The following is a 7,893-nucleotide window of genomic DNA, read 5'->3' on the forward strand; positions in this document are numbered from 1 at the left end:
GTCTAATTTTGTTTCTACTTTAATATGTAGGCCAAATCTAAGTAAACATATCCGAAGAAGAAGACGAAAACATGGATGAGAGTTAGGCTTGAATATTGCAAAACTGACATTTAAAGTAAATATTTACCAATATGACAAGATGATAACATAGTGATAGCAGGAAAAAAAACTATTATATTATAGTCACATCATCACTCTCAGAAACTGTTCTTCTAGATCTCCTTATGTGTTTTCACCCACTACTTTAATATATAGGCCACAGGCAGTTTCTTTCTTAGCCTCTCTGATAAAGTAAACATTTATTTGAAGGACAACACAAAAACACAGGGTCAGGGAGGATAGACAAGTTTGAATCAGGTAATGTTTACTCCCTTAAAGTTCTTTTATACCAAGAACAAATTTCCCCCTTATTCTGTAAATCCATTGCTGATCTAAATTTTACTTCAATGCAGCATTTCTTTTTCAGATTTGTGAAATTTCCCATTTTCCGATCCACCCACCCATTTTCTTTCTCAAAATCTTGCTGGTGTTATTTTAAGTTGTTCTCTGCTAATTTCCCACATTATTCACTAACTGCAGTTTATTTACGGTCTTAGGCTCACGTCTCAGGCTCCGTCTTAAAACAATAAAGACGCTGTTCTCAAGACGGGGCTAAGAAGGACACGGAAGGTCAATGACTCATTAGGACAGAACTGGCCCCTGGAGTAGTGTTGCCATGGCAACGACTTGATTGACATGGACAACATGCCCTCCAAACGCCCGCTAACAGAAGCAACTGCCTTAGGAAGGGGTCAGGCCAGCTTTAAGAGAAATTATACAAAATAAGCCTCCAAAATGGCACAGTAGCATATTAGATCATTAACAATAGTACGGTGTCGGTACGATTTTCTGTGAGGAAGCAAAACAAGATAAACAAGAAGAAGTATTTTTGGAAATACAAGAAAACAAATCTCAAATCGTCTCAAAAACTTGCTTGCCCCATGGACAAGCACATTTTTCTAAGATTTCTTGGGGACAGAGTAATTTTTTCTCCCTGGAAGATAACTTTTCTGTGAGAAAGCAAAACAAGATAAACACGAAAAATCATTTTTGGCAGTGTATGACATTGTGACAGTTATAGCACATTAGAAGGTGCTAGGACCTTACAGTAAGAATGTACATCATACATGTATGTGAGTTATCAATACTCACTGACAGTGCATCACACGCGCACTGACCTATGTATATGCCACATTATCCGCCACAAACAAGACATGTGATACCTTCCTTATCATTGACACAGCTATCAAATTACATTGTGCAGGTATCACTACTAAGAGACAAGCCCCAAAGCCACATGTGTACTGACATCTAACTGCATGGCTGTTTCAAGAAGAAAAATTCTTAAAGGGGGGTATCCTTGCATCTTAGACTCTGAGGTTTAAGATTGTGTTGCATGTACATGTTGAAAATTAATGAATTAGGTCCTCTGCATTGCTGGGATGTTAGCATTTATTCCTCTCTGATATTACAGTCAGCCTTATCAGATTTTGGGTCCGTTCCTTGCAGAGAATTCATGGCAGTGCACTCCCCATATTGTTCCTTAATTAGACAGCTACTTGATGCTTTATGTTTTATGTTTATTTTTCCTATCCTCTGATCACCTATAGTACACAATAGAACAGCTGCATCTTTAATATGACCAGGTACGTTATAGGATGTGGTTATGAACGTTAGACATTCAGAGATAACTGACTTCACTCCTGTGACCGACAAGCAGACGGACAGACAAGCCATGCAGAAACAAATGTCCATTGGGGTATATTGACCTGTAGTTCTTGCATTTCTTCCTGTGAATGACCCTTAAGATCCATGTGTCATGTGACAACACATCACTTGCCCCAAGTCTACTACCTCAAAGATATTTTAAACAGCAATGCCAGTGAAACAAAAATGAATCCACGACGAATCGTAGTTCTACAAATGTGAGCCCTAAGCTATGTACAGTAGCAGGTGCATTGCCCTGCTAGAGGCACACACTACCTTAAAAATATTCTTTCCATGCAGAAATGCCAGTAAAAAAAAAATTAAATCCACGGCTAATCGTAGTCTAAGCTATATGTAGCAGGTGCATTGCCCTGCTTGGTGCACCGGGGGATGCGGTTGCGGATAAGGACATTTGTTTTCCCCCCACGTTGTCTCCTCCCCCATACAGACCCTTCCAGGCGTGACGCCTAACACCAACTCCCTGGACAGGAGGACACTGGGCCACTCTGTCTTATCTCCAAGCAGAGGTTGGTGGGGAAAATCGTGACCTTTTCAACCAAGGGGGCTGGTCGAAAAATACGGCATGTGAGGAGCCTAACCAGAGGTCTTTTAGGCCGTTTTTCTTTGGCTGTCTATCAAGTTTTCGTTTTTGTCCACCAAACTGATCGAAGTGACAGAGACTTGGCCGGCAAGACTAAATAGAAAGTCAGATAAAAATGGTATGGTGGGTTCAAAACTAACGTTGACGATGTTTAAAATATAAACGTTCCCTTAAGTGCTGAAGTGACGCAATAGAATGTCTTCAGGTCATGTAGATTAGTGGTCAAGGACAAACTATATTTACTCCCCCATTCTGCTCAAAATAATTGCCAGAAAAAACGTTATGAAATGATAAAATCGTGATAAGACTAAGTCAACTACACAACTTTATGATGCATATAAGATATAAAAGAAAACATACTAAAGATATTCATCTGAGTCGAAACTGACGCAATACAATATGCCAGAAGCGTTCCTCATAGCGGCGGTCATATGAAACAGAGGCCAAGGTTAAGCAAATATTATGGAACAGATTGTTACATCTAATTAAAAAATTGCAACTAATAATAAAGTCAAAGTTTAGGTTTGGAATTAAGAAAAAGATAATAGCCACACGAATCATCAATAATTTTAAGAGGATGCCAAGGAATCGAGTTTGTTTCTCTGTTGGAAAATCCCCATGCTGAAAAAAACACCCGCTGTGTCACGGTGAAATGTGATGCGTGTATTTCAGGTTATGTTGCAAGACCCCCGGTAACGCGACGATACTTAGCACTTTCTAATCATCAAAGCGCTATAGCTTCCTCTTGGTCAAATACTTGTTCGTTTGAGTAATCAAAATACAATCCAATACGTTTATTTCTAACGGAGATCACGCTATCACAGTAGAGCATTAGCAAAGGTTTATGTTTTAGAGCTTGTTACTATTTTTAAGGAAATAAAATGAAGCCGGCGCCATGGCAAATCTGAAAATGCGTCTTACCCTGGCCTTAATCTCTGAAACCAAAACAAGAAATCCGACGGTATTTGATTATTAGAAGTATTTCATGATCGTCCACCTTTATAAATATAGCCCTGGATGTGATATACACTTGTTAACACCCTTAACTATGACTGACAGGGAATACCACAACTGTTTAATTTATCGTCTTTGTCATTATTTCATTAAACTGTAAAATCGAAGTGTTATTCAAATATTTTGGTAACATAAGGTGCATATCGCTAAGTTCCCCTACTTGCTAGATTCCTTATACACATACCCACAGCACGCCTGTCTCCATACCCCCAATGCTTATTTAGCCAGCCCGAAATCCCCTAGGCGCCCTCCCCACTCTTAAGAGCCCTTCCTTATTAGGACCGCAGTGTCCAATACACACACACACGTCGGAAAACGGTGCAACCACAGCGCCATATACCAGCTTCCCGGTTCAAAACAAACGTTGCAAACTGTAAAACGGCGAATGCCGCACACTTACTGGCTATAACGTAAGGACTCGGCAGCTCCTCGTCCGCTGTCTTTGCCTCCGCGCTCATCCTGGCCTGGGCGCCCTAGCCTGTCGCGAGGTGTCTTCTGTGTGTGTTTGCTTCCCCCCTGTGTTCCGGCGACGTCTCACGTATGCCCAGAATGCGGCTCGCGTTACCCGATACGCGATGGGGGCCGGCCGGCCGGCCGGCGCGCTCTATTCTCGACCTCGGCAGGCTGGATATTTGGACAGGACCACCGCAAAGGGCTGTACTGTAGACACTTGCCCCATCCGGTACACTGACGCCACATCCAACCACGATTGCGTACTTCCTGCGCTGCCAAAAAGGTGTTGCAAGGCCCGCGAAAAAAAGACAGGTCCGAGGTCGTTTGATTATGACGTCACTAGGTTCATCCGAGCTGTCAGAAAGGTGTTGCAAGGCCCGCGATTCTTCTCACAGGAAAACAAAAAACAAAACAAAAAATAAACGACATGTGATCTATCGTTTGATTATGACGTCACTAGGTTCATCCGAGCTGCCAGAAAGATGTTGCAAGGCCCGCGATTCTCACAGGCAAAAAAAAAAAATGACAGGTGACTTATCGTTTGGTTATGACGTCACTAGGTTCATCCGAGCTGCCAGAGAGGCTCTCTATCTGCCTGCTGTCAATCGACATGCGACTCCAGTAGAAAAATGTTCTCTCAGCACAACAGGTCTGTCGTTTGATTATGACGTAATTTACGTAAATCCACGGCGCCAGCGCTCTTCAACAAGTCACTTGGTTATTGACAAAATAAACTTGAATAGCGTTACCGGTCTATCGTTTGGTTTTGACGTCACTGCGTACATCTTTGTCCCCAGAGAGATTCCTAATCCCCCTCAGATCTTTCAAGAAAGGAACTTGCTTGTCGTTTGATGATGACGTCATCAGAAAGTTTCGCACGACAGTGAGCTTCTCGCGCGCCGTGCTGAAACTTTACAAACCGTAAATCGTTTTGACTTGGCCTTCCGCGGCCACACCAAAACCAGTATTTGTCGGAAGTCGAGAATCGCGACCCCTGAACCTCAAACCTCACGCCGCATCCTTGATGGCGGGTGTGAATCACACCAACGGAAACCGAGATGGTGGAGATCACGTTCACATTTTTAAGACACAACTCACCTCGTTTTATGCTAAATTCTAGACTTATTTGGACACAAGTTCATCGGGAGTAACGATAGATCTAGACAAGTGGAAGATATTTGCAAGGCTATTTGTACCTTAGCACCTTCCTTTTTTGCATCTTATATTAATATGATATGGTATGATATGATATGATATGATATAGCCTTTAGTATCACAATCGAATTGCTGCATTTATCCCATGTGGGCAGGAACATGCCAATAAAGATCGTCATTAATATACCTTTTATCTTTCTTTTTTTCTTTACCTCAATTAAGTATCTACCCGTTTCAAAGCTGTAACCAAAGTTTGATAACAAGGAATGTATGCACGTCGAAGAGGCTTAAAGATAGATACTGCGACAGCTCGGAACATTCTATAAAAAATGGTTGTTCTCCAAACCTAGTAACAGTTTGAATGCTGTGGGAAGAGGCCCAACGAATGCTTTCAAACATTGTTTGTTTGGTGTTGACAGAAAATGTATCAATCTTGCTCGAGCTTCAATGCCACTGCTGTACTTTGTCGCTATCTTACACGTTTCTGCCAAAACTCGCAAAGGGATGTGTCTTGGCCTTGGGAAGACGAATGTCAAACTGAACGAACTGAACTGAACTAACTATACTTTGCTCGCCAACAACGTACCACAGCAGAGTGAGCTTTACGCAGATAAAACGTAAAAGATAATCTACAAGAGCCTACGGTAGCACAAGATAGTATCAAAAGCTGCCATAGGAGTGAAGGCCTGGGAGTGTTTTTGGCTACCGGGGCATACACACTCATAGGCCGGCTTCACTCCTCTGGCTGCTTTTGATACTATCTTATGCTGGACAGGAATTCGTGGCAATCCTGGCGTCAACTCTCTGAGGATGAACTGAACTGTACTATGCTATTGTAGGATCTGCTTGGAGATTATGTAAAAGGGGCAAGGTGCATTCGTATTGCCTTATTGAAACTTATAGAAAGACCATCGGAGGACATCGTGGACCTTTGAAAGAGCATCACCTGGAAGTCTTTGAAACGTCCTTGAATAACATCGAAAGACCTTCATTGAAAACATGTTTGACATAAACTGTATATATGTAAATACTTATCGTTTGTGACCGCATCTGTAGGCAATGTGAACCAGTCAGAAATGCCCTGATGAAGGTGACAGACGGTCACCGAAACGACGGTGGAATAAAGCTGTGCACGTGGTTGTGTAAAAACCAGTGTCTTTACTCATGCTCGACAGTTCAGTGCATAGACCTTCTAAATCGTTTATACACGTTGGAAGTCATTGAAAACCCTTGGAAACCATTGAAAGACCTTGGAGATAAGGGACGACATCGTTGACAGATCGTTACAAAGACCTTGAAGATATTGTTGATCATTGCAAGGCGACTAAGAGAACATTTTGCGACCTTGTAGCTTGTTAATAGGTCTTTGAGAGATGATTAAAAGACATTGGAGAGCAGTGGAAGATATTTGAAAAATTGTTGAAAAGACTTGCTATGGAGATCACTAAGACACCCGGGAGACCATTGGTTGCTCATCGAAACTCACCTAATGAGAGATTTGTAACTTTTTTGAACGGACATCAATGGGGTCTATCAAAGGTTTTGTCTCGTTGGAATTCTCTCCACGCCACTGACAGGTATGTTACCCTGTTTGAGCCGATTTCTGTCGAGTGTTTTGTAGGTCGTGAGTTCGTTCCCCAACCGAGTACTAGTGGTACATGTAAAAATAGAACATGCCGCTTTCTCTGCCTACCACTCAGTATTTGAGAAAGAATATGTAGTAGTTGAACACACAGCTTTATAGTAGAACAGACACAACTACCAATAGCCACCTGCTGTAGTGATTGCACAACGTTGTGTGGCCCAAGAGCCATTGAAATGGAGATGGGCACCGCCCTATGCACCATCTGGTTCGGAGAGGACAGAAACTTATTTTTCAAACTTATTCTTGAGTCCGTCAGAGATAGTTTCCGGCCCAGCTGTATAGCGTTGCCAGCTCGCGTTGTGTGGCCCAGGGGCCATTGAAACGGAGATGGGCACCGCCCTATGCACCATCTGGTTCGGAGAGGACAGAAACTTATTTTTCAAACTTATTCTGGAGTCCGTCAGAGATAGTTTCCGGCCCAGCTGTATAGCGTTGCCAGCTCGCGTTGTGTGGCCCAGGGGCCAATGAAACGGAGATGGGTGCCGCCCTATGCACCCTTTGGTACTGGGCGACTTAAACTTAGTTTTTTTAAAACTTGTTCTGGAGTCCGTCAGAGATAGTTTCCGGCCCAGCTGTATAGCGTTGCCAACTCGCGCTGACAGCCCCTACACAGAACCCTGACGGTAAAGACAACAGTGACTCATCGCGTCAACACCTCTCCTACAGTGGGAACTAGCGTTTGGACAAGACAAGAAAAACTCCACGGTACTCGCTCTTCACAACAAAAGCAACCCGCAACAGCGCCAAGAAATACCGACAACCATCCTGTATAAGCTTCGCTGCAACGTGCTCAATGGAAGGTTATGTTCTTTTGGGCTGTTTTTGTCGTGGATAGATCTATATGTTTGGTGTTGGTAAAATGAAAACAATTAGAGCTCTGACGACTTCTCATTGTACTGTTGCAAGACTTACGTTGGAGAAGACAAGAAAAACCCAATAGTATACGCTCTTCTCAACCAAAACAACCCACGCCAGTCAATCAAAGTCCTTCCCGCGCATGATGGCGCCTAGGGCGGCGCCCATCTCCGTTTCAGTAGCCCTGGGCCACACAACTTTGTGCAGTCATTACAACAGGGGGTTAGTCCACTGGTAGTGGTGTGTGTTCAACTTCCATACTCTTTCCCGAATGCTAAGTGCTAAACAGAGAAAGCAGCATGTACCATTTTTAAAGTCTTTGGTATGACTCGGCCGGGGATAGAACTCACAACCTACCAAATGCAAAGCGAATCAACGCTCTACCCACTCTACCATTGCACCGGTCACCCACGCCAGCACCAAG

The sequence above is a fragment of the Branchiostoma floridae genome, unplaced genomic scaffold, assembly GCF_000003815.2.
Source record: "Branchiostoma floridae strain S238N-H82 unplaced genomic scaffold, Bfl_VNyyK Sc7u5tJ_1569, whole genome shotgun sequence".
In the NCBI taxonomy this organism is placed as follows: domain Eukaryota; kingdom Metazoa; phylum Chordata; class Leptocardii; order Amphioxiformes; family Branchiostomatidae; genus Branchiostoma; species Branchiostoma floridae.